The sequence below is a fragment of the Triticum aestivum genome, chromosome 7B (genome assembly GCF_018294505.1).
Source record: "Triticum aestivum cultivar Chinese Spring chromosome 7B, IWGSC CS RefSeq v2.1, whole genome shotgun sequence".
In the NCBI taxonomy this organism is placed as follows: Eukaryota; Viridiplantae; Streptophyta; class Magnoliopsida; order Poales; family Poaceae; genus Triticum; species Triticum aestivum.
Genome location: NC_057813.1, coordinates 397,441,999 through 397,468,317, shown reverse-complemented (window position 1 = coordinate 397,468,317; position 26,319 = coordinate 397,441,999).

Sequence of the window (26,319 nt, the reverse complement as noted above, 5' to 3'; positions counted from 1 at the left end):
TGCGATACTAAGGGCGGTAGTAGTGGCGGTAGTACCGCTCCAAGCGGTAGTACCGCGCCTACCCCCATGGTAGTACCGCCCTGGGGTCAAGGCCCTGTCAGCGCGGCAGTACCGCTGGGTATGAGCGGTAGTACCGCCCTTCCCTAGCGGTAGTACCGCTCTGTGCGGGGCTGCTCAGTGGAATAACGGTTGGATTGATCCCCCCCACTATATAAAGGGGTCTTCTTCCCCAAAGTGACCTACCTCTTTCCCCCAAAGCTCCATTGTTGCTCCAAGCTCCATTTTCGCCCGATCTCTCTCCCTAGCCAATCAAACTTGTTGATTTGCTCGGGATTGGTTGAGAAGGCCCAGATCTACACTTCCACCAAGAGAAATTTGATTCCCCCACTTATCCCTAGCGGATCTTGTTACTCTTGGGTGTTGAGCACCCTAGACGGTTGAGGTAACCTCGAAGCCATACTCCATTGTGGTGAAGCTTCGTGGTGTTGTTGGGAGCCTCCAAGTGTTGTGGAGATAGCCCCAATCTTGTTTGTAAAGGTCCGGTTGCCGCCTTCAAGGGCTCCAATAGTTGATTCACGGCATCTCGCATTATGTTAGGGCGTGAGGAGATTACGGTGGCCCTAGTGGCTTCTTGGGGAGCATTGTGCCTCCACACCGCTCTAACGGAGACGTACTTCCCCTTAAAAGGAAGGAACTTCGGTAACACATCCTCGTCTCCACCGGCTCCACTCTTGGTTATCTTGTGCCTTTACTTTTGCAAGCTTACTTGTGTTGTATCTGTTACTTGCTAGTGTGCTTGTTGTCTTTGCATCATATAGGTTGTCCACGTAGTTGCACATCTAGACAACCTATTTCGTTGCAAGGTTTAAATTGTTAAAGAAAAGTCTAAAAATCGTTAGTTGCCTATTCACCCCCCCTCTAGTCAACCATATCGATCCTTTCAGGGGCGCACCTACCCCCTGGGCGCGCCTCCCTGCCTCATGGCCACCTTGTTGCTTTCTTGACGTCCACTCCAAGTCTCCTGGATTGCGTTTGTTCCAAAAACGATTTTCCCGAAGGTTTCATTCCATTTGGACTCCGTTCGATATCCCTTTTCTGCGAAACACTGAAATAGGCAAAAAAACAGCAATTTGGACTGGGCCTCCGGTTAATAGGTTAGTCCCAAAAATAATATAAAAGTGTATAATAAAGCCCATTAAACATCCAAAACAGATAATATAATAGCATGGAACAATCAAAAATTATAGATACGTTGGAGATATATCAAGCATCCCCAAGCTTAATTCCTGCTCGTCCTCGAGTAGGTAAATGATAAAAATAGAATTTTTGATGTGGAATGCTATCTAACATAATTTTCAATGTAATTCTCTTTATTGTGGCATGAATGTTCAGATCCAAAAAGATTCAATATAAAAGTTTAATATTGACATAAAAATAGTAATACTTTAAGCATTCTAACTAAGCAGTTTATGTCTTATCAAAATAACATAGCCAAAGAAAGCTTATCCCTACAAAATCATATAGTTTGGCCATGCTTCATTTTCATCACACAAAATACTCCATCATGCACAACCCCGGTTTCAGCCAAGCAATTGGTTCATACTTTTTAACACGCTTCAGCCTTTTCAACCCTCATGCAATACATGAGTGTAAGCCATGGAGATAGCACTATGGGTGGAGTAGAGTATGATGATGGGAATTATGTGAGAAAACAAAAAGGAGAAAGTCTTGCATTGACGCAGCTAATCAACGGGCTATCGAGATGCCCATCAATTGATGTCAATACGAGGAGTAGGGATTGCGATGCAACAGATGCACTAGAGTTATAAATGTATGAAATCTCATCAAAAAGAAACTAAGTGGGTGTGCATCCAACTTGCCTGCTCACGAAGACCTAGGGCATTTTGAGGAAGCCCATCATTGGAATATACAAGTCAAGTTCTATAATGAAAAATTCCCACTAGTATATGAAAGTGACAACATAGAAGACTCTCTATCATGAAGATCATGGTGCTATTTTGAAGCACAAGTGTGGTAAAAGGATAGTAACATTATCCCTTCTCTCTTCTTTCTCTCATTTTTTTCTCTTTTTTTGGTGGGCATCTTTGGCCTTTTTTTATTTGGGCTTCTTTGGCCTCTTTTATTTTTTATAAAGTCCGGAGACTCATCCCAACTTGTGGGGGAATCATAGTCTCCATCATCCTTTCCTCACATGGGACAATGCTCTAATAATGGAAATCATCGCACTTCTATTTATTTTCAACTCAAGAATTACAACTCAATACTTAGGACAAAATATGACTCTATGTGAATGCCTCTGGCGGTGTACCGGGATATGCAATGAATCAAGAGCGACATGTATGGAAGAATTATAAAGGTGGCTTTGCCACAAATACAACATCAACTACATGATCATGCAAAGCAATATGACAATGATGGAGCGTGTCATAATAAACGGAACGGTGGAAAGTTGCATGGCGATATATCTCAGAATGGCTATGGAAATGCCATAATAGGTAGGTATGGTGGCTATTTTGAGGAACATATAAGGAGGTTTATGTGCGATAGAGCGTATCGTATCACGGGGTTTGGATGCACTGGCGAAGTTTGCACCAACTCTCGAGGTGAGAAAGGGCAATGCACGGTACCGTAGAGGCTAGCAAATTGCGGAAGGGTAAGAGTGCGTATAATCCATGGACTCACATTAGTCATAAAGAACTCATATACTTATTGCAAAAGTTTATTAGCCCTCGAAGCAAAGTACTACTACGCATTCTTCTAGGGGAAGGGTTGGTAGGAGTTAACCATCACGCGATCCCGACCTCCACTCATAAGGAAGGCAATCAAAGAACACCCCATGCTTCAAATTTGTCACACGACGTTCACCATATGTGCATGCTACGGGACTTGCCAACTTTAACACAAGTGTTTCTCAATTCCATAATTACCCAACTAGCATGACTCTAACATTACCACCTTTATATCTCAAAACAATTATCAAGTATCAAATTTATCATAGTGTTTAATGCACTCCATATGAAAGTTTTTATTTTACCCAACTTGGATGCCCATTATATTAGGACTAATTTTATAACCAAAGCAAATTACCATGCTGTTCTAAAAGACTCTCAAAATAATATAAGTGAAGCATGAGAGATCAATAATTTCTACAAAATAAAACCACCACTGTGCTCTAAAAAGGTATAAGTGAAGCACTAGAGCAAAATTGTCTAGCTCAAAAGATATAAGTGAAGCACATAGAGTATTCTAATAAATTCCAATTCATGTGTGTCTCTCGAAAAAGGTGTGTACAGCAAGGATGATTGTGGTAAACTAAAAATCAAAGACTCAAATCATACAAGATGCTCCAAGCAAAACACATATCATGTGGGGAATAAAAATATAGCATCAAGTAAAGTTACCGATAGACGAAGACGAAAGAGGGGATGCCTTCCGGGGCATTGATACATCTCCAAAGTATCTACTTTTCCAAACACTTTTGCCCTTGTTTTGGACTCTAACTTGCATGATTTGAATGAAACTAACCTAGACTGACGCTGTTTTCAGCAGAACTGCCATGATGTTGTTTTATGTGTAGAAAAGAGAAGTTCTCAGAATGTCCTGAAAATCCACGGAGGCACTTTTTGGAATTAATAAGAATTTCTGGGTGAAAGAAATACACCAGGGGGCCCAGGGCCTGTCCACGAGATAGAGGGCGCCCCCCCTGTAGGGCACGCCCTCCTATCTCGTGGCCCCCTGGACCTCCACCGACCTTAACTCCAACTCCATATATTCACATTCGGGGAGAAAAAAATCAGAGAGAAAGTTTCATCACGTTTTACGACACGGAGCCGCCGCCAAGCCCTAATCTCTCTCGGAAGGGCTGATCTGGAGTCCGTTCGGGGCTCCGGAGAGGGGGATTCGTCGCCGTCGTCATCATCAACCATCCTCCATCACCAATTTCATGATGCTCTCCGCCGTGCGTGAGGAATTCCATCGTAGGCTTGCTGGACGATGATGGGTTGGATGAGATTTACCATGTAATCAAGTTAGTTTTGTTAGGGTTTGATCCCTAGTATCCACTATGTTCTGAGATTGATGTTGCTATGACTTTGCTATGCTTAATGCTTGTCACTAGGGCCCGAGTGCCATGATTTCAGATCTGAACCTATTATGTTTTCATGAATATATGTGTGTTCTTGATCCTATCTTGCAAGTCTATAGTCACCTATTATGTGTTATGATCCGACAACCCCGAAGTGACAATAATCGGGATACTTCTCGGTGATGACCGTAGTTTGAGGAGTTCATGTATTCACTATGTGCTAATGCTTTGTTCCGGTTCTCTATTAAAAGGAGGCCTTAATATACCTTAGTTTCCGCTAGGACCCCGCTGCGACGGGAGGGTAGGACAAAAGATGTCATGCAAGTTCTTTTCCATAAGCACGTATGACTATTTATGGAATACATGCCTACATTACATTGATGAACTGGAGCTAGTTCTATGTCACCCTATGTTATAGCTATTACATGAGGAATCACATCCGGCATAATTATCCATCACTGGTCCATTGCCTACAAGCTTTTCACATATTGTTCTTCGCTTATTTACTTTTCCTTTGCTACTGTTACAACTGCTACAAAAACCCAAAAACAACTATTATTACTTTTGCACTGTTAACTTTATTATCATACCACTTTTGCTACTAAATACTTTCCTGCAGATACTAAGTTATCCAGGTGTGGTTGAATTGACAACTCAACTGCTAATACTCAAGAATATTCTTTGGCTCCCCTTGTGTCGAATCAATAAATTTGGGTTGAATACTTTACCCTCGAAAGCTGTTGCGATCCCCTACACTTGTGGGTTATCAAGACTAATTTCTGGCGCCGTTGCCAGGGAGCATAGCTCTATTCTCTGAGTCAGTTGGGATTTATATCTGTTGATCACTATGAAGAACTTGAAAGACGACCGAACTACTATTTTGCCCTCAACTACGAGGGGAGGTAAGGAACTGCCATCTAGCTCTGCACTAGATTCTCCTTCTGTTATTAGTTAGCTTGCGACACCTAAACCTGCTACTGCTATCAATTCTGATATGTCGCATGTTATTGATGATGCCACTTCTGCTATGCATGATGAAACTACTTCTGTGCGTGATACTACTTTTCCATTAGGTGAATTTCTTGATGAACACCTTGCTAGAGTTAGGGGGAATGAAAATATTGACGATGCTATTATTGATGATAGTGATGATGAAGGTTCTCCCAATGATTATGTATTGCCTGTTGTTCCTAAGGGTTATGTTATGAATGAAGAAGCTGCTAGGGAAATCTTTGCTTGCAATGATAGATATGATCTTAAGAAATTATTAGCTAAATGGAAACAACAATCTCTTAATGCTAGAATGAAACCCGATCCTGCTTTTGCTACTTCACCTATTTGTGTTACTGATAAGGATTATGAATTCTCTGTTGATCCTGAGATTATTACTTTAGTTGAATCTGATCCTTTTTATGGCCTTGAATCTGAAACTATTGTGGCACATCCTACCAAGTTAAATGATATAGCCACCATGTTTACTAATGATGAGAAGTCTCGCTATTTTTATATCCTTAAGATATTTCCGTTCTCATTAAAGGGTGATGCTACGACTTGGTATAATTCTCTTGCTCCTGGTTGTGTGCGTAGTCCCCAGGATATGATTTATTACTTCTCTGCTAAATATTTCCCTGCTCATAAGAAACAAGCTGCCTTGCGGGAAATATATAATTTTGTGCAAATCAAAGAGGAGAGTCTCCCACAAGCTTGGGGGAGGCTTCTCCGGTTACTTAATGCTTTGCCTGATCATCCTCTCAAGAAAAATGAAATACTTGATATCATTTATAATGGACTAACCGATGCTTCCAAGGACTACTTGGATAGTTGTGTTGGTTGTGTTTTCAGGGAAAGAACTGTTGGGGATATAACTATTTGTGTAAGCCTCCCAGGAGGGGCCGGGTTACGTAAAGAAGACTCACCAGAAAGAAGCCCAAGACCAAAGTATGAAGATGGCGGTTCATAGAGGGCTTAAGGCCCATAGGCGACTTAAGGCCCGTTGTAGTAAACCGCCACAGTAATATGACTTGTATCATAAGGTAGACTTAACTAGTCACCAAGCCAGACACTGTTTATAAGCCGCCCGGGACTCTGTAAGCCGCAAGGCGTCAACCCGTGTATATAAGGGGACGACCTGCTGGCGGCTTAGGGCAAGAAACAACTCTTCGAGAGCCGGGCATAGCGTATCTCGCTCCCTGATCATCGAAACATCAATACCAACCCAACTAGACATAGGTCTTACCTTCACCGTAAGGGGCCAAACTAGTATAAAACCTCTCGTGTCCCTTGTCCCGATTAACACCTTCAAGCTTCCTTATTGCGATGGCTCCACAACTAAGTCCTTTCACGAGGACATCTGACGTGACAATTACACGATAGTTGGCGCCCACCATGGGGCCAGCGCACAGTGGATTTGAGTTCTTGAAGGGCAACTTCGAAGGGCTCAAGGGATACGTAGTGGGCCGGGTGACCAAGAGTCGTCGCGGCAAGATCTACATCGACGACGAAGGCTGGGGCCCCGAGGCCGGCTCAATCGAGTACGGGTACCGGGTCCCCTTCGGTGGAATCCACGTCTTCATCGGCCGGATTAGAGAGCCGGGACCTGAGCCGGACAGCAACACGGACCTCACCGAGATGGCTTAGCATGCGAGGAAGACCCAAGCTCAACCCGTCATGAAGCGTGCTTTCGTGGGCTGCATCCACGGAGAGGAACTTCCTGAAGGATCTGAAGATGGTGGTGAGACGGCCGTCCAGTCAGACGATGATTCGTCTGCCGGTTCAACGGATTCGTTGTACCAGGTGCGAGACGGCGTGCTCGGGGGCTGTTCCGATGGCATCAATATTCCGGACCCCTATGAGCCGCCGAGATGGGCAGGAATCTTTATGGCTGGGACTCAACCCGGTTATAATTCTACAGCTGCTGCAGCAATAACATCCGGGATAGGGACAGCCGGGGCAGGTGGCCCTGCGCGCCCGCCAGCTCAAGTACTGATGGACCTCATGGACAAGCTTACGACCCTGTTAACCACCACGGTTATCCCTGCGAACAAAGATGAGCATGACGCGGAGGTGGCACGGGTGCGTGAGGAGATAGCTCAGGCCAAGGAGGCCTTGGCAGCTGAGGATACTAGACTAGCTACAGAGCAGGCGGCTCTCGACGCCCGGACACAGCGGTTGCAGTCAGAGGCTTACCAGCTCACGATGAGCTTAAATGCGTCCAATGAGGTAATGAGGAGGAGACACCAGAAGACCCAATCCCGTTTACCTCCGAATTACGACCCTCGGGTTCTTTTCGCTACACCCGGAGCCGGCCCAAGTAACCCGCCAGATGCCAATCAGTTTATGACAGCCGGAGCAGGAGGACCGACTCAGCCTCGAGAGATGCCGCCTCCTCATGTGAGCATGGCACCACCGCGTTATGTGCCGATACCGGAGGGTCAGAGAGCTTCTCCAGACGGCCCTGGCTCAGCAAGAGACCTATTCTTACAGCATGGACAGGATTCATTCAACTCCTCCGCCTTGGTTAGCACCGCCTCGTCAGAACCGGAGCCCGAGTTACAGCAGGCACATGGAATCTGAAGCTTTGTCAAGAAATGCCCAACGCCAACATGGCGGCTATAACCCGGTGCAAGACCGAGTACGTTAGGAGAATGAGCAGGCAGCTCAGCTGGCGTCTCAACAGGCGGCTCATCAGAATATTCCGGAGTATCCAACGACTTCTGTTGAGATGGGAGTAGCCACTAGAACCGGTGGTGTTCCTTGTTTGGTACCGGCTTTGCGCAACGTGCGCCTGCCCAAGGATTTCAAGGGACCTCGAAAAGTGCCAAATTACACGGCCGACTTACAGCCTGGAGCATGGATTGAGAGTTATGAGATGGCCATGGAGCTGTTGGAAGTTAGTGACGCGGCAATGGCTAAATATTTCACCATGATGTTAGATGGAATGACCCAGTGTTGGTTAAAAAGCTTACCACCCAATTCCATTGGTTCGTGGGAGGAGTTAAAAGCCCGTTTCATCCAGAACTTCAAGGACACCTATAAGCAATCTATGTCGATCGTGGACTTGATGAATTGTAAGCAGGGGGAGGGTGAATCCACCACCCATTGGGTACGCCGGGTTAAGGAGATAATTCATTCATCTAATAAGATGGATGCCGGCTCTGCAGTCCTTATGTTGGAGAAGAATTGCAGCTTTGAGCCGCTGAGGCAGAAACTGGGGCGCCTTAAACGTGACTGCAAGGATATGGGTATGCTAATGGCAGCTTTAGTCAAATATGCCGATTCTGATAGTACCAAGGATCCCGCGTTGGACGATGAGAAGACAGGGAAGGGAAAAAGGAACGACAATGGAAAGGGTCAACAGCACAACCCGGTGAATCAAAGCGGCAATAAGCGTAAGGCGGACGGCAACCCAGAGTTTGTAGCCAACGCTAATGCATAGGGTAACAATCAGAGATGTAAGGGTAAGTGGCCTCGATTCGGCGGGTCAGGCCCATCTCTTGAGCAGCTACTCAATGAGCCCTGCCCGAAACACGACACCTGGGAGCACCCCGCTACACACCTGTGGAAAGATTGCGTGATCATGAAAGCGTTTAAAAATTCCAATACCTTTGATGGCAGTCATGGATCTGGCGGCGGTTCAGGGGCTGGTGGCTTTGATGGCCCGGGCGGTGGCTCAAACTCCGGTTTTCAGGGACCTCCGGGTGGAAATAATCAACAACAGTCTGGTCAGGGAGGGCAACAGCAGCAGCAGCCAGGTTATCAAAGCCATCCGAAACAGTTGAGTGGTGGCCAGTACCATGTGTTTACCACTAGCTTATGCAAACGTGACCAGAAGGTTCATAAGAGGGCCGTAAATTCTATTGAGCCGGCAATTCCTCGTTATTTGAGATGGTCAGAGCAACCCATTATATGGAGCAGAGAGGATCACCCTCCACGAGTCGATAATCCGGGTCAGTTAGCCTTGGTGGTAGCACCCCAGGTTGGTGGATATAAATTCACTAAGGTACTCATGGACGGAGGTAGCAGCATCAATATCCTCTATTATGAGACTTTTCAGTGCATGGGGTTGACTGAGAAGAATCTAAGAACATCCAACACTGTTTTCCATGGGGTGGTTACCGGCAAGTCGGCTTACCCAGTTGGCAAGATTGAATTGGAGGTGGCTTTTGGAGATGAGTATGATTCCAGGGCTGAGAAATTGACGTTTGAAGTGGTTAAAATCAGGAGTCCATATCACGCTCTATTTGGGCGACCGGCTTATGCTAAATTCATGGCACGGCCGTGTTACGTTTACTTACAGCTCAAGATGTCGGGTTACAAGGGCACCATCACTGTGCATGGGAGTCAAAAGGTGGCCTTGGAATGTGAAGAAGGCGACGCGGCTTACGCTGAGTCTGCCTGTGCCGCGGAGGAGCTCATATTTTATCAAGACAATGTTGACCCGGCGGATATGACCTCCCTCAAGAAACCAACAACTGAGCATGACCCGACATTGAAGTTTAAATCGGCTGCTGAGACAAAGCTTGTTGACTTTACCCCAGGAGATGCCTCTAAGCAGTTCAGTATCAGTGCCAATTTGGATCCTAAATAGGAAAGCGCGCTCATCGAGTTCATCCGTGAGAACCGGGACATCTTTGCATGGAAACCTTCTGACATGCCGGGTGTACCGAGGGAACTCGCTGAGCACACTCTCAATATTGATCCAAAGTATAAGCCGGTCAGGCAGTTTCTCCGACGGTTCAACGAAGAGAGACGGAAAGCTATTGGGGAAGAGGTCGCCCGGCTCTTAGCGGCCGGGTTTATTGTTGAAGTTTTTCACCCGGAGTGGTTGGCTAATCCGGTGTTAGTGCTCAAGAAGAACGTCACTTGGCGGATGTGTGTGGATTACACGGACTTAAACAAGGCTTGTCCGGCTGATCCCTTTGCTCTCCCCCGTATTGATCAAATCATTGATGCTACGGCGGGTTGGGAACGTTTGAGCTTCTTGGATGCTTACTCTGGCTATCATCGGATCAAGATGGCAGTTAAGGACCAGGAGAAGATAGCTTTCATTACTCCGTTTGGAGCCTTCTGTTATGTATCTATGCCATTTGGACTCAAAAGCGCCCAGGCGACTTATCAGCGGTGTGTGCAGAACTGTTTGCACGATCAAATTGGGAGTAATGTTCATGCTTACGTAGATGACATTGTGGTGAAGTCCAGGGAAAAGGAAACCTTGATATCTGACCTGAAAGAGACCTTTGATAATCTCCGGGTTTACAAGATGATGCTTAACCCGGCCAAGTGTGTGTTTGGTGTACCTGCAGGCAAGCTCTTAGGTTTTCTGGTGTCAAACAGAGGCATTGAAGCTAATCCGGAGAAGATTAAGGCGATTACCTCTCTGGCTAAGCCGGCGTGCATCAATGATGTTCAGCGCCTGGCGGGTCGTGTTGCCGCTTTAAGCCGGTTCGTAAGCCGGTTAGGTGAGAAGGCCATTCCATTATATCAGATGATGAAGAAAACTGACACTTTTGTTTGGAGTGATGCTGCGGATGCTGCCTTTGAAGACTTGAAGAGGCAATTGTCTAAACCACCGGTTCTTGCGGCTCCCATTGACAGAGAGCCGTTGCTGTTATATGTGGCTGCTAATTCACGAGCGGTCAGTGTTGCCATCGTGGTGGAGCGTAAGGAAGCTGGCAAGGAGCATCCGGTTCAACGGCCGGTTTATTATATCAGTGAGGTGTTCATTGAGTCTAAACAAAGGTATCCACATTGGCAGAAACTCATTTACGGAGTGTTTATGGCCAACCGGAAGTTGAAGCAGTACTTTCAAAGTCATCCTATAACTGTGGTAAGTTCTGCCCCTTTGGGAGACATCATCCAGAATAGGGAGGCCACAGGACGAGTCGCCAAGTGGGCTATCGAGCTTGGGCCTCATGGTTTGAAGTACATGCCACGTACTGCTATTAAGTTTTAGTTCTTGGTGGACTTTATCAATGATTGGACAGAGTTGCAGGCACCTGAGGAGAAGCCAGATAACACATCTTGGACTATTCACTTTGACGGGTCCAGGCAGCTAGAAGGCTCGGGGGCTGGAATTGTTTTAACTTCCCCTCGAGGTGATAAATTTCGTTATGTACTCCGGCTTATGTTTCCATGTACTAATAATGCAGCTGACTACGAGGCCTTAGTCCATGGTCTCCGGATGGCCAAGGAGATGAGCTTAAGCCGGGTAAGGTGTCTGGGCGACTCAGATCTCGTGGCTCAACAAGTGTCAGGCAAGTGGGATTCCAAGGATCCTCTCATGGCGGCTTATCGACGTGAAGTAGATGTTGTGGCTAGACATTTCAAAGGTTATCAAGTGGAGCACATTGATCGAAGGAAGAATGAGGCGGATGATGCTTTAAGATGGCTGGGATCTCAACGTAAGCCGGTGCCACCTAACACCTTTCTTGATGTTTTGCATAACCCTTCTGTCAAGGTGCCTACCGAAGAAGAACTTGTCGAACGCCGGAGGCCCAGCTGGTGGCAGCTCTTCATGTTATCTCGGATTGGACAGTGCCATATATGGCCTACATGATACGAGGAGAGTTACCAGAGGATGAAACTTTGGCAAGACAAATTGTCAGACGATTCAAATCCATGACGATTGTTAATGGTGAGTTGCATCATTGCAGTGTGACAGGGGCGTTTCAATGCTGTGTGTCGCCTGCAGAAGGACAAGAGATACTTCGTGAGATTCATGAAGGAGATTGTGGTCATCATGCCAGTTCAAAATCTCTTGTGGCCAAGGCTTTCTGTCATGGTTTCTACTGGCTCACGGCTCATGCTGATGCGGAGGATCTGGTCAGTAAATGTGACGGTTGTCAGAAGTTCTCACGACGTGCTCATGTGCCGGCTCAAGAATTAAGGATGATCCCAATTACTTGGCCATTCGCAGTCTGGGGGCTTGACATGGTTGGACCTTTGAAAAGGTCTAAGGATAAAAAGACACATCTCCTGGTGGCAGTGGATAAGTTTACAAAGTGGGTTGAGGCGGAGCGAGTCAGTAAATGTGATGCGGCCACAGCGGTTCAGTTCATGAAAAAGGTGATCTTTCGTTTTGGTTTCCCACACAGCATTATAACTGATAATGGTACTAATCTTTCCAAGGGAGCCATGGAAGAGTTCTGTCAACGAGAACATATCCGGCTTGATGTTTCGGCTGTTGCTCATCCTCAATCCAATGGTCAAGCAGAAAGAGATAATCAAGAGATACTGAAGGGTATTAAGCCCCGGCTCTTTGTCCCCTTAAAACAGACTCCGGGTTGCTGGGTGGAGGAGTTACCCTCTGTATTATGGAGCATCAACACTACGCCTAACAGATCTACGGGTTACACACCTTTTTTCATGGTCTATGGAGCAGAGGCAGTTCTACCAAGTGACATCCGACACGAATCACCCCGTGTGGCGGCTTATGTTGAGGCGAACAAAGAAAAGGCTCGTCAGGAGGCACTTGACTTGTTGGATGAGGAGCGAGACTTGGCAATAGCCCGCTCGGCGATTTACCAGCAAGACCTGCGCCGTTATCACAGCCGCCGGGTCAAGAACAGAACCTTTCTGGAAGGTGATTTGGTGCTCCGGCTCATCCAGGATCAATCTGACATGCACAAGCTATCTCCGCCTTGGGAAGGACCCTTTGTGGTCAGCAAGAATCTGAACAACGGGTCATACTACCTCATTGATATTCGAGAGCACAAGGACTCATGTAAGTCGGAGGAGGAGACCCGCCGGCCGTGTAATATCGCCCATCTTCGACCTTACTATACTTGAGCCACCGGCTCTTAAGATGTATATACTTTTGACGATGTACATATTATATAAAGCAATAAAGCAGGACCTCTGTCCTCTTTTCCCATAAGGAATGTTTTTATGTCTTCTTTATCAGGTGGTGGACACTACCAACAGGGAGCGGATCATATCTGAATCCGGCTTTCCCTTTGGTCCGGCTTATGATCATATCTGAATCTAGCCATGATCACTTGGGGGCTTCCTGTTCAAACATAGGTCGTATTCGAACCAAAGAGAACATAGCTGTCGATACCCGCTTGATCGGCATACTGCCAAACCCACTTGGGGGCTTCTTGATCATATTTGAATCACAACTTAACCCCTTTGGGCCTGACGTGGATCGTATTCGAATCAGCGTCATTAAACAACTCTTATGGTCACTTGGGGGCTTCCTGTTCAAACATGGGTCGTATCCGAACCAAAGAGACATAGCTGTCGATACCCATTTGATCGGCATCACCAAAGCCACTGGGGGCTATATGATCGTATCCGAATCTTAGCTTAACCCCTTTGGAATGGTTTACTGATCGTATTTGAATCAGAAGCCTGTGAATGTTGTTTATTATTCATCATAAGTATAACTATTTTGAATATCTTGAGACCTTCTGGAAAGCATTATGAGATGCTTTTCGTCTCTTCCGGTTTAAATTTTGGTCCTCCCATGTTGTTAAGTGCCAGATGAACATCATGTAAGTAGGAAAAATTATCAAAGGGATCGCAGGTATGCTATTATATAGTCATAAACCGGTCTGTATATGATGCCTTTGGTTTGTGTTCCAGGTTATCAATACTTTATGTGACCCCCGGCGTGATAAACCGCCAAGGGAACTTTTGTTTGTTTCATGTGCAGGATAAGGCAAGCAAAATTTAAACGTCAAAGGAATAAAGGGTTAAACGTAAGTCTGAAATCTATAGCAATAGCGGCTTACGAAAGTGACTAAGCGCTCGGAACATGCGTGAAGGCATGACAAACATTGAGAAGTTTTTTCTACCCTATTACAAGACTCCCCGAGTCTGAACAAATGAAGCATTGTTTTTGCAGAACACCCGGCGACTTACTCCTTCGACTGGCTTGAAGACTCTGGGTTATCCTTCTCCGCTTCTCCGTCGGTTGTCTTGTCCTGGAAAGTTGACGAGGCCCAGTCAATGCCGCTCAAAGCTTCAAACTCAGCTTCATCATCTATTAAACCGGCTGGGTCCACTTCAGGGGCAAAAGTATGCTTACGAATAGGAGGGATCAGGCTGACTTCATCATATGGAATGTTTGGAATTCTCCGGTTCTCACTGTCATAGCCCGAAGAGTACTTGGTGAGGTCAGTATCGTTCCCAATGAGGGTCGCCACAGGACGTATGACTTTGACGCAGGCGATAAATTCATGATCATCAAATACAGTGCCGTCCTCCTTCCGACTGGGGTATCCAAGAGCAAGGTCGGCCGGGTCTAGCTCTGGAAGCCATGTTTTCGCCCGGCTCAATGCAGCTACGGCTCCGGCTCTTGCGGATGACAGCCTTAAATCCTGAATTCGCTGAGGTAGCACAGCAAGATGCTTCAGCACATCTTGTAAGAGGCAAGGAGGGGTGTTTGATAAGGCTACAACGGCCAAGGCACATTGTGACCCGGAGTACAGCTGCTCCACTAAGGTGTAAACTGCTTTAAGTTTGATCAGCATGTTTTGCTTAAGGTTGGTACTCCTGGGGCCTGTGTGTGCACAAGCATAATAGTCAGCCGGAAGTAATTATTACAATAGTCATTGTAAGGTTACAATGTTTGAGGTTTTGCACAGTAACTTAACAAAGATGGCTGAGACCATTTGAGATATCTGCCATTTTAAGTCAGACAACTCGGTTGTTGCCTCTGCAAGAGATGTTTCTGCTGTCTCGGCCCGAGTCACCAGTGAAGCCTTCTCATCAGCCCAAGCTTTCTTCTCTGACTCAAAATTTTTCTTCAACTTCTCATTTTCAGAGACGCTGAATTCAAATTTGGAGTTGGCCTTCTGAGTTTCAAGTTCTTGAGTTTCCAGACGACTCTTCAGGACATCAAGCTCCGATTCAAATTGACTTATGGTGGCCTGCATTGACACCAGGTTATGGTAAGGATCACGGTAAGGTAACATTCAAGTCCCAAGCACTTTACAAGTAAATATACTTGGCACTTGGGGGCTAATGTATGCTGAAGAATTTTAAACCTATCATACCGGGTCACACATATTAAGTCTCAAGCACTTTACAAGTAAAGATACTTGACCCTTGGGGGCTAATGTATATTGCAAATTTAAAACTATCATGTTATAACCGGGTTAAATATATTCTCTTTGAACCGGATAAACTAACAAGTAAATCATATTTCTAAGTCTACAACATATTTATTCATAAGCAATAGACTTGGGGGGCTGGTACAGTATGTAAGATTCAGGTAAATAGTATAAGTTATACCTCAGATTTGTGTTGTATTTGTTTTACCATGTCAATTTCCAGGTCACGGCTATTATGCACTTGATTCATATAGCCCGAGACTATAACACCAATGCTTATGTGAGTATAATCCGTAATATCCTGCTTGGCCTTTCGGCGTTCGACAAGTTCTTCTTTGGCAGAACATTTGGCGAGGATAGTAGGCCGCCCAGGTTCAACAAATTGATTTTTCACAAACTTAACTTCCGGTTCAGACGTCTTGACCGGGCTAGGAGCTTCCGGGTTATCGGAGCTATTGAGAGTATCTTCGGCAGGCGGGTCATAAGTTGGCACTAGAATGTCAGAGGCCGGTTCAGGCGGCTGATGGGTAGAGCTGTCTGGAGCAGACGTATTAATCACCGGTTCAGTTACAATCGGGTCTTGGGACGGCTTATTCTTCTTTGCCCTCTTGCTGGGTTTCACTTGCATGCTGTTAACAAAGGCAGAAGGATGAATACTAAAGTATGGGTAAAGTAAAGCTCAAGGTACATAAGGTTACATTACCCGGGAGCAGTTTTGAAAGCCGACAAGTTTGATTGCATGGATTCGTCGGAAGAAGGAGAGGTATCCTGATAATTGGAGTCAGACGAATTGAGAGGTTGACGAATTAAGCCCGCTAAAGGTAAAACAGAACGTAAATGGGAGATAACCTCAGTCCGACGCTTCCTGGTTATGTCAGGTAAGCCGGAGGAGAGTTCTACATCCTTGTTGTTCCGGGTCTGCCTCCGGTTCTCAAGCTGTTATTGCTTCAAAAGAAATTGAGGATCTTGATATGCAAGAGGATGTGAAAATCTTACTTTCCGGGTCACCCTTCGGATCTTTTGCTTTGGCAAAGGCTCTGAGTCGGAGGAGATTATAGTTATCTCTTCATCGTCTACTTGACTGTTCCCCGTATCCTCCTGAAGGGATAGAATGTCAGACAAGTAAAGACAAGGGAATTAAGAAAATTTAAAGATTACCTCTTCATCATCCGAAGAACTATCATCCAATTTGAGTAAGTCGGAGGTGCTGGGTTTCTTCTTCTTTGAGGTTCCCGTCTTGGCGGTTTTCCTGTCGGTTTTCTTGGTCGTTCTGGCTTGTTTGGCAGCCTCATGGTCATATTTGACCTTCCAGAAGTTATCATCGGCCTGTGGAAAAGGATAAGGAATTATGAGTACAAAAAAGGTATAATATAGCAAAGAGTATTTATTAAGATTGATAGCTTACTGCAGGGGCCGGGTTCTTCTTGCAAAAGGGAAGTAAGCTGAAGGTGTTACTCGTCACAGTGCCCTCCTTCAGCAGCGACTGGGTCGTAGCATCCACCACATCATCTGGTAAGTCGTCAGGACTATGGCGTAATGGGTCATCCTTTTCGCCTGTGTAAGTGCACATTAAGCCGGAATGGCGGCTTAATGGAAGTACTCGCCAAGTGACCCAGACTCGGACCAGATCGATGCTGTTTAAACCGTTTCCCAAGAGAGCTTTGATCTTCTTGATGGTGGGATTGAGAGGCAGATGCTCAACGGTCGTCAGTTTGTCTGCTAGCGGATGGTTGGACTCAAGGCGTAGGGCGTGAAAGCCAGGCAGAGGCTTCTCATCAGCCGGAGAAGTGTCCTGATAGTAGAACCACGTTTGGTTCCAATCTTTTGGGTGACTCGGCAGTTCAGCATAAGGAAAAAGGCAGTCTCTCCGTCGCTGGATCGAGATGCCGCCAAGCTCAAGATTGGGCCCGTTGGCACGTTCATTTTGCCGGTTCAAGTAGAAAAGTTCCTTGAACAATAGCAGACTTGGCTCCTCTCCCAGGTACACCTCGCAGAAGACTTGGAAATTGCAAATATTTGACACAGAATTGGGTCCAATGTCTTGAGGTCTAAGATCAGAGAAGTTCAAAACCTCCCTGAAGAATTTTGAGCCGGGAGGAGCAAATAGCCGGTTCATATGATCCGTAAAAATTATTACCTCCCCTTCTTTGGGTTGAGGCCTCTCTTCAAAAGGGTCAGGGGTACGATAAGACATGACCTCCTTTTTTGGCAAATGGCCGGACTTCACAAATTCAGATAGTTTACTATTAGTGACTATGGATGGGACCCAATTGCAGGTCACAGGAGCCTTGGTTGCCTTAGGTGCCATGACAACAGCTGGCCTACGACAAAATAAGAAGACCCGGTTCAATTTTAACCCGGAAGAAATATCTTAATTATTCAAGGTGGCGGCTTAATAAGGGGCCTAATGATATAAGGATAGTTGTGCAACAGTGTCTAAGCCGCCACATGTATCAAAAGCAGTTCCAACTTCTTAAGGTCATGAGGAGCAAGTAAGGTTCACAATTCTGTGTCATTTATCTAAGCCGGCTACATGGACAGTTGTGTGGAAGAGTATTTGACAGAAGTAGTTTTCCGGGTGATACAAACATGTTTCATAATCTCCTATTGATATTTGAGATCAAAAAATGACACTGACAAGAAAATTTTCTAGACCTAAAACTGATGCAGATGAAGTTCAAGAGCTCGAATGGGACCTCTGTGTAACAAAAAGGGATCTATCTACGTCCAAAGTAGGTGCGGAAAATCTACCATATCGGTTTCTACCATCTCTAAAGATCAAAAAAAGCGGGGGTAATGGAATCTATGAAAGGGACTGCTAAACAGCGAAGAACGCAAGAACTCGAAGGTCTTAATGTGGATCTAAGAGGAGACTTACGGATGCAGGGTTGCAACGGAAGGTTGTCGCGTTACTCTGGTCAAACCAGGTTGATGCAGCGGCTGGAGTTGGTGAAGACGAGATCTGCGATGGCGGCGGCGGCAGAGCTCGAGCGACAAAGAAGCAGCAAGAGGAAGAAGACGACTGGAAGGAGGAGAATGGGAAGACCTAGGTCGCGCCTATTTATAAGGAAAGGAAAACTAAGACGGCGCGAGAAACGAGGAGACGGCGCGAGAAACGAGGAGATAAGAATTATCATCCAGCGGCCCTGACGCCTCGATTCTCGGGATGGTCAGTAAAGGCAGAGATCCGTTGGAGGATATGATGGAGTAAAAATAAGTTTATTGAAGATGACGTCACGGTGATTTAACCCAGATCCAGATGATGACGTCATGGCAGGTTAAAATTTTCGCGCAAGACAAAAGACTGAAGGACAGTTCCATAAGGTATTTTAAGATTGACATGAACACGTTCAAATCAATCTGGGGCCTAATGTTGGGGATATAACTATTTGTGTAAGCCGCCCAGGAGGGGCCGGGTTATGTAAAGAAGACTCACCAGAAAGAAGCCCAAGATCAAAGTATGAAGATGGCGGTTCATAGAGGGCTTAAGGCCCACAGGCGACTTAAGGCCCGTTGTAGTAAACCGCCACAGTAATATGACTTGTATCATAAGGTAGACTTAACTAGTCACCGAGCCGGACACTGTTTATAAGCCGGCCGGGACTCTGTAAGCCGCAGGGCGTCAACCTGTGTATATAAGGGGACGACATGCTGGCGGCTTAGGGCAAGAAACAACTCATCGAGAGCCGGGCATAGCGTATCTCGCTCCCTGATCATCGAAACATCAATACCAACCCAACTAGACGTAGGCCTTACCTTCACCGTAAGGGGCCGAACTAGTATAAAACCTCTCGTGTCCCTTGTCTGGATTAACCCCTTCAAGCTTCCTAGTTGCGATGGCTCCACAACTAAGTACTTTCACGAGGACATCTGACGTGACAATTCCACGACAAGAACAGTCGACGAAGATGAAATACTACTGAATAATATGTTGACTAATGAAAATAATTGTACTCTTCCCGAGCCAATTCCTGAAGTAATTCCTGAACTAATTGAGCCAACTCCTAAGCCTATTCCTAAACCCACTCCGAAGAAGAGAGGTGTTTTATTTCTCAGTCCTGAAGATATGCAAGAGGCAAAGGAGTCAACGAAAGAAAAAGGTATTAAAGCTGAAGATGTTAAGAATTTACCACCTATTGAAGAAATACATGGTCTTAATATACCGCCTGTTGAAGAACCACATTGTCTTGATAAACCGACACAGGTAGTAAAGGTAAATTCTCTCTATAGATATGATAAAGTTGAAATCCCATCTACTAAATTTCGTAGCCCGTGCTTAGATGAATTTGATAACTTTATGGCTAGACAAGAAAGTTTTAGTGCTTATGTTGGTAGAGAGTTAAAGAATAATGCTTTCGAGATAGGATGCGTAGGCGATAATATAGCTAGAGTTAAAGATGAACTTCACCTCGTTAGCAAATATGCTTCTATGGTTGCTATTCAAGTTGAGCAGGTACTTAAAGCTCAAAATGATTTGCTTGATGAATTAAATAATAAAAATGACTTTGCTGTTAGAGTGGCTACTAGAACTGGTAGAATGACTCAGGAACCTTTGTATCCTGAAGGCCACCCTAAGAGAATCGAGCAGGATTCTCAGAGAAACAATTTAGAGGCACCTAGTGAAGCATCACAAAGGTTGTGGAGGAGCAACTCCACCTTGCTGCTACAATGTGTACAACACAAGTGTTGAAGGAACAACTTCAACGTGTTGCGCTAGATATCGCTCTAGAGGCGAATGTAGGCTGATAGGGCAGCAAGAGTTCAATCCAGAACTCCTAGGGCACAAGATCTACTCCAAGATCTTAGATAAGAACAACAAGTTCTATTATAGGTAGGGGTACATATTCTGGGTACAAAGTAGAGGTGAGGACCTCTATTTATAGGGCTTTGGGAAGCCTTCACATACTTCTACTTATAGCTGGAATACTCTAGAAACATTATTTAAGGTTCACCATTCTACTCATAGCTACTCACAACTAGAAGACTCTAGAAAATAGTAGGTAGGATAAAGAAAAGAAAAGAAATACTAGACCACAACATAAGTATCTAGAAGTAGCCAAACAGATTTGACATATGATTATATTTTCATGTTCCTCATCTACTGTTCCTCATCATTCTCCCCTGGTTGTTCGGAACTCGCCCTTGAGTTATCTTCATAGAGCGCTTCTTCTGGATGGTAGAGAGTCAAGTCCGCAACATTGAAAGTGTTGGAGATAACCATATCGCTTGGAAGATATATCACATAAGCATTATCATTTTGCTTCCTCACGATAGAGAAGGGCCCATACCTTTGCTGCCTAAGTTTCCCTTTAACACCTAAAGGCAGCCTCTCTTTTCAAAGGTAGACCATCACCTTATCACAGGCTTGGAATGATTTGAGCCTCCTTTTGCAATCAACAAGTTGTTTATATTTCTGATTTTGTGCTTCCAAAGCACCGCGAATCTCTTCAAATAACTCGGTGTAATTATCAGCAAAGGACAATGCTGATTTTGAGTTTCCCCTTGATGGTAGCTTCACTAGGTCCACCACATGTGATGGAACTTTAGTGTAGACAATGGAAAAAGGGCTCCTTCCTGTGGATCCATGCTTGGAGTTATTGTAGGAGAATTCTACAAGAGATAAAGCCAAATCCCATTGTCCCTTTCTTTCTCCACAAATGCAACGGATCAAATTACCCAAAAACTTGTTCACCACTTCCGTTTGTCCATCTGTTTGTGGATGAGCAGTGCTAGAAAATTTCAATTTAGTGTTGAATCGCTTCCACAAAGTGAGCCAAAATGCAACAAGAAACTTGATATCACGGTCTGAGATGATGGACCTTGGTACTCCATGAAGTCTGACCACTTCTCGAAAGAATAGGTTTGCCACATGATGAGCATCCGTTGTTTTGTGGCATGGGATGAAATGAGCCATCTTAGAGAATCTATCCACGACCACAAATACAGCATCACTTCCTTGTCTTGTTCTTGGCAAGCCCAAGACAAAGTCCATAGAAATGTCCTCCCATGGAGCGACAGGAACAGGCAAAGGCATGTATAAACCTATGTTCTGGACTTGGCCTTTGCAGGTCTGACATACGGGGCACCGTTGAACAAACTTTCCAGCATCTCTCTTTAGTTATGGCCAAAAGTAGCGAGCTTCCAGGTTAGCGATAGTCTTGTCACGTCCAACATGGCCACTAAGATCACTTGAATGGAGCTCTCTAACCAGCTTGTCATGTAGAGAACTTCTTGGAATGCACAAACGATCATTTTTGAAGAGATATCCATCTTGCATCAAATAGTCATCACCTAATGGTTGGCCCCTTGCGTGCTTTACCCAAACATGGCCAAAGTCTTCGTCACCCTCATACAACTCCTTTATTTGATCCATGCCCGGAAGTTCAGCTTCAAAAGAAGTCAAGAGGCATGCACGACGACTCAAAGCATCGGCCACTCTGTTAGTTATTCCAGATTTATGCATGATGAGATAGTTAAATCTCTCCAGATATGCTGCCCATCTTGCTAGCATGCGGTCAACATGCCTTTGATTTCCAAAATGCTTCAAGGATTGATGGTCGCTATAAACAATGAACTCTTTAGGCAGCAAATAGACTTCCCAAGTTTTCAATGCTCTAAAAACGGCGTATAATTCTTGTTGATGGGTACTCCATTTCTGTCTAGCTTCACTTAACTTCTCACTAAAGAAAGCAATGGGCTTCCTTTCTTGAGATAGGACAGCTCCAATGCCTACTCCACTTGCATCACACTCCAACTCAAAAGTCTTGTTGAAATCAGGTAGTACCAAGACAGGAGCTTGTGATAGCTTTTGTTTAATCACATTGAAGCTATCTTCAGCTGCTTCTGCCCATTGGAACTTTCCTTTCTTCAAACACTCGGTAATTGGTGCCATGATAGTGCTGAAATTCTTAACAAATCGCCTATAGAAAGTTGCAAGGCCATGAAAGCTTCTTACCTCAGAAATGGTCTTAGGAGTTGGCCATTCTCGGATTGCTTCAACCTTAGAATCAACACACGAATGCCGTCACATGTTATGATGAATCCTAGGAAAATAAGTTGTGTTTGCAGGAAAACACATTTCTTCAAGTTGACGTAGAGCTCATTTTTCCTTAGTACTTCTAGCACCTTCCGAATGTGATCAAAGTGTTCATCCTCATCCTTGCTATAAATCAAGATGTCATCGAAATAGACCACAACAAAGTGGGATAATAAGGGTCTAAGAACTTGATTCATTAAGTGCATAAAGGTACTTGGTGCATTTGAGAGTCCAAATGGCATGACTAGCCATTCAAACAACCCTTCCTTTGTCTTGAAGGCGGTCTTCCATTCATCCCCGGGTCTTATACGAATTTGATGATATCCACTTCTTAAATCTAGCTTTGTGAACACTCTTGCTCCACTAAGCTGGTCCAACATATCATCTAGACGGGGAATAGGGAATCTATACCTTACGGTGATCTTGTTAACGGCTCTACTGTCCGTACACATGCGCCAAGATCCATCTTTCTTTGGCGCGAGTAGGGCTGGTACATCACATGGGCTAATACTTTCTCGAATGTGCCCCTTTTGCAACAATTCCTCCACTTTCTCCTTCAATATATCATGCTCCTTTGGGCTCAGTCGATAGTGTGGAAGATTAGGAAGACTTGCTCCCGGAATTAAGTCAATTCTATGTTGAATTCCTCTCATCGGTGGCAAGCCATCTGGCTCCCCAAGTATGTTCTGAAATTCTACCAATAAACCACGTACCTTTGCTGGAATTTCAATAGTCAGGTGCTCTTCTCCCTTTACAACAAGTGCAACACACAAATCTGCCTGCTTCAAGTCTTCCATAAACTCATGATAGGTATGGGAGATAGTTAACATAGTTTTCCCCTCCTCCTTAGAGGTATTACCTTCGGTTTGTTTGGTAAGATAATGATCCTTCTCTTGTTCCAAATGAAAGAGTAAGAATTTTCCATGCCCTTGTGTGTAGTATCCACATCAAATTTCCAAGGCCTCCCAAGAAGAACATGGCTGGCATCCATGTCAACCACATCAGACAACACATTTGAGCGATAATGCTTACCCAAAGAAAGTGGCAGGTTGCATTGTTTGGTGATCCTCATATTCACTCCTTTCTTGATCCATCCAATAGTGTAGGGATTTGGATGATCATGGGTTTCAAGCTTTAAATGGTCCACCAACTTCTGGGAGATAAGATTCTCGTAGCTGCAACTATCAATCACTAGTTTGCATACCTTGCCATTCACCGTGCATTTGCTCTCAAATATTTTCTTTCGTTGTGTGTCATCGAGTTGTGGTGTGGAACATAGGACACGCTGGATCACACATACCACCTCTTCACCTTCTTCTTGACGAACCTCTTGTCCGTCTACATCTTCAGATTCGTATTCTTCCTCATCGCTTTCACCATCATGGATAGTCATGTTAACAAATTTCCTTAGTGGAAAACCACTGGATATGTGTCCCTCTTTACCACATTTATAGCACTTTGGGCCTTCATTTGCCTTACCCTTGCCTCTAGTTTGCTTCGGGATGGGCTATTTTGTCTTTGGTGGAGTGGTCTTTTCTTCCACTCTATTAGGTTGGCTCCTAGATGAGCCTTCGGTATGAGGATATGGAGGATATGGAGCCTTAGTTGTCTTTCTCATCCTCACAAACCTCTCGGCCTTTAAGGCTAGAGCTTGTGCTTGATCAGCGGACCAGATTTGTTGCATCATCAATCGATCTTGAATAGCATCATTGAGACCATTGATGTACCTTGCAACTTGTTGCTCTTCAGTTTTAGCAAGGTTGCACCTCACTTGTAGCCTTAGAAACTCCTCCGTGTAATCTGAAACAATCCTATTTCCTTGAGCACAATTTTGAAATTGGATAAATAGGATCTGGTCATAATCAGCGGGTAAAAATCTCCCTTTCAAGACGCCTTTCATTTTTCGCCAATTTCTAACACGAGGTTCTCCTCTCAGCCTGCGCTCCTCTTGAACGTGATGCCACCATGCACCGGTTTCTCCTTTCAGCTTGTATGCGACCAAAGGAACTCTACGATCTTCCGAAACCTCCATGACCTCAAAGAAAGTCTCCACTTCATATAACCAATCCAGGCACACTTCAATGTCAACATTTCCATTAAAACTTGGGATCTCAGCTTTCACCTTGTATGTATCTCTTGCATATGTAGGGTTGGGTGCTCTCCGATATGCGTAGAGATTTGGTTCTTCAAGGGCATCATCATATTATTCACCTTCAGAAGCCTCAACATAAATTGGCCTTCTTGAAGCACGTTGAACAACATGTTGTCGTGGCGGTCTTGCTCCAAGATTACCTCTCCTTCTTCCTTGATGAACATCTTCCTCTTCTTTAGATGAATCTCCTTCATTGGTAGCAGGGGGACACCCTTTCTTATCATCTCAACCAGCTAGTCAAATCTCCTATTTAGATCTTCACGCAGCTCTTTGATTTGTTGTTCAGCAGCATCCACCCTCTTCTCCAATTGCTCCATTGCTTGCTGCAACTTGCTCTCGAAGAGGACATCAAGAACGATTATGGGTCAACGAGGCTCTGATACCACCTGAAGCAGCACAAAGGTTGTGGAGGAGCAACTCCACCTTGCTGCTACAATGTGTACAACACAAGTGTTGAAGGAACAACTTCAACGTGCTACGCTAGATATTGCTCTAGAGGCGAATGTAGGCTGATAGGGCAGCAAGAGTTCAATCCAGAACTCCTAGGGCACAAGATCTACTCCAAGATCTTAGATAAGAACAACAAGTTCTATTATAGGTAGGGGTAGATAGTCTGGGTACAAAGTAGAGGTGAGGACCTCTATTTATATGGCTTTGGGAAGCCTTCACATACTTCTACTTATAGGTGGAATACTCTAGAAACATTATTTAAGGTTCACCATTCTACTCATAGCTACTCACAACTAGAAGACTCTAGAAAACAGTAGGTAGGATAAAGAAAAGAAAAGAAATACTAGACCACAACAGAAGTATCTAGAAGTAGCCAAACATATTTGACATATGATTATATTTTCATGTTCCTCATCTACTATTCCTCATCACCTAGTTCTTCTAAAAAGAAGAAAAAGAAAAACGATAGAACTTTGCATGCTTCTAGTGAACCTACTGTGGACACACCTGAGAATCCCAATGATATTTCTATTTCTGATGCTGAAGCACAATCAGGTGATGAACATGAACCTAGTGATAATGTTAATGATAATGTTCATGTTGATGCTCAAACTAGCAAAAACAATGATGTAGAGATTGAACCTGCCGTTGATCTTGATAACCCACAATCAAAGAATCAACGTTATGATAAGAGAGATTTTGTTGCTAGGAAGCACGATAAAGAAAGAGAACCATGGGTTCAGAAACCCATGCCCTTTCCTCCTAAACCATCCAAGTCAAAGGATGATGAGGATTTTGAGCGCTTTGCTGAAATGATTAGACCTATTTTCTTACGTATGCGCTTAACTGATATGCTTAAGGTAAACCCTTATGCTAAGTATATGAAGGATATCATCACAAATAAAAGAAAGATACCGGAAGCTGAAATTTCCACCATGCTTGCTAATTACACTTTTAAGGGTGGAGTACCAAAGAAACTTGGAGATCCGGGTGTACCAACTATACCATGCTCCATTAAAAGAAATTATGTTAGAACTGCTTTATGTGATCTTGGAGCCGGTGTTAGTGTTATGCCTCTCTTTATATCATAGACTTGAATTGAATAAGTTGACACCTACTGAAATATCTTTGCAAATGGCCGATAAATCAACTGCTATACCTGTCGGTATTTGTGAGGATGTGCCTGTTGTGGTTGCAAATGTCACTATCTTAACGAACTTTGTTATTCTTGATATTCCGAGGATGATAGTATGTCTATTATCCTTGGTAGGCCTTTTCTTAACACTGCAGGGGCTGTTATTGATTGCAACAAAGGCAACGTCACTTTTCATGTTAATGGTAATGAGCATATGGTACACTTTCCGAGGAAACAATCTCAAGTTCATAGCATCAATACTATTGGAAAAATTCCAACTATTATTATTGGAGGTTTTGAATTTCCTCTCCCTACTGTCAAGAAAAAGTATGATATTCTTATTGTTGGGGATTTCCATATCCCTGTTGAGGTAACTTAGCGTTA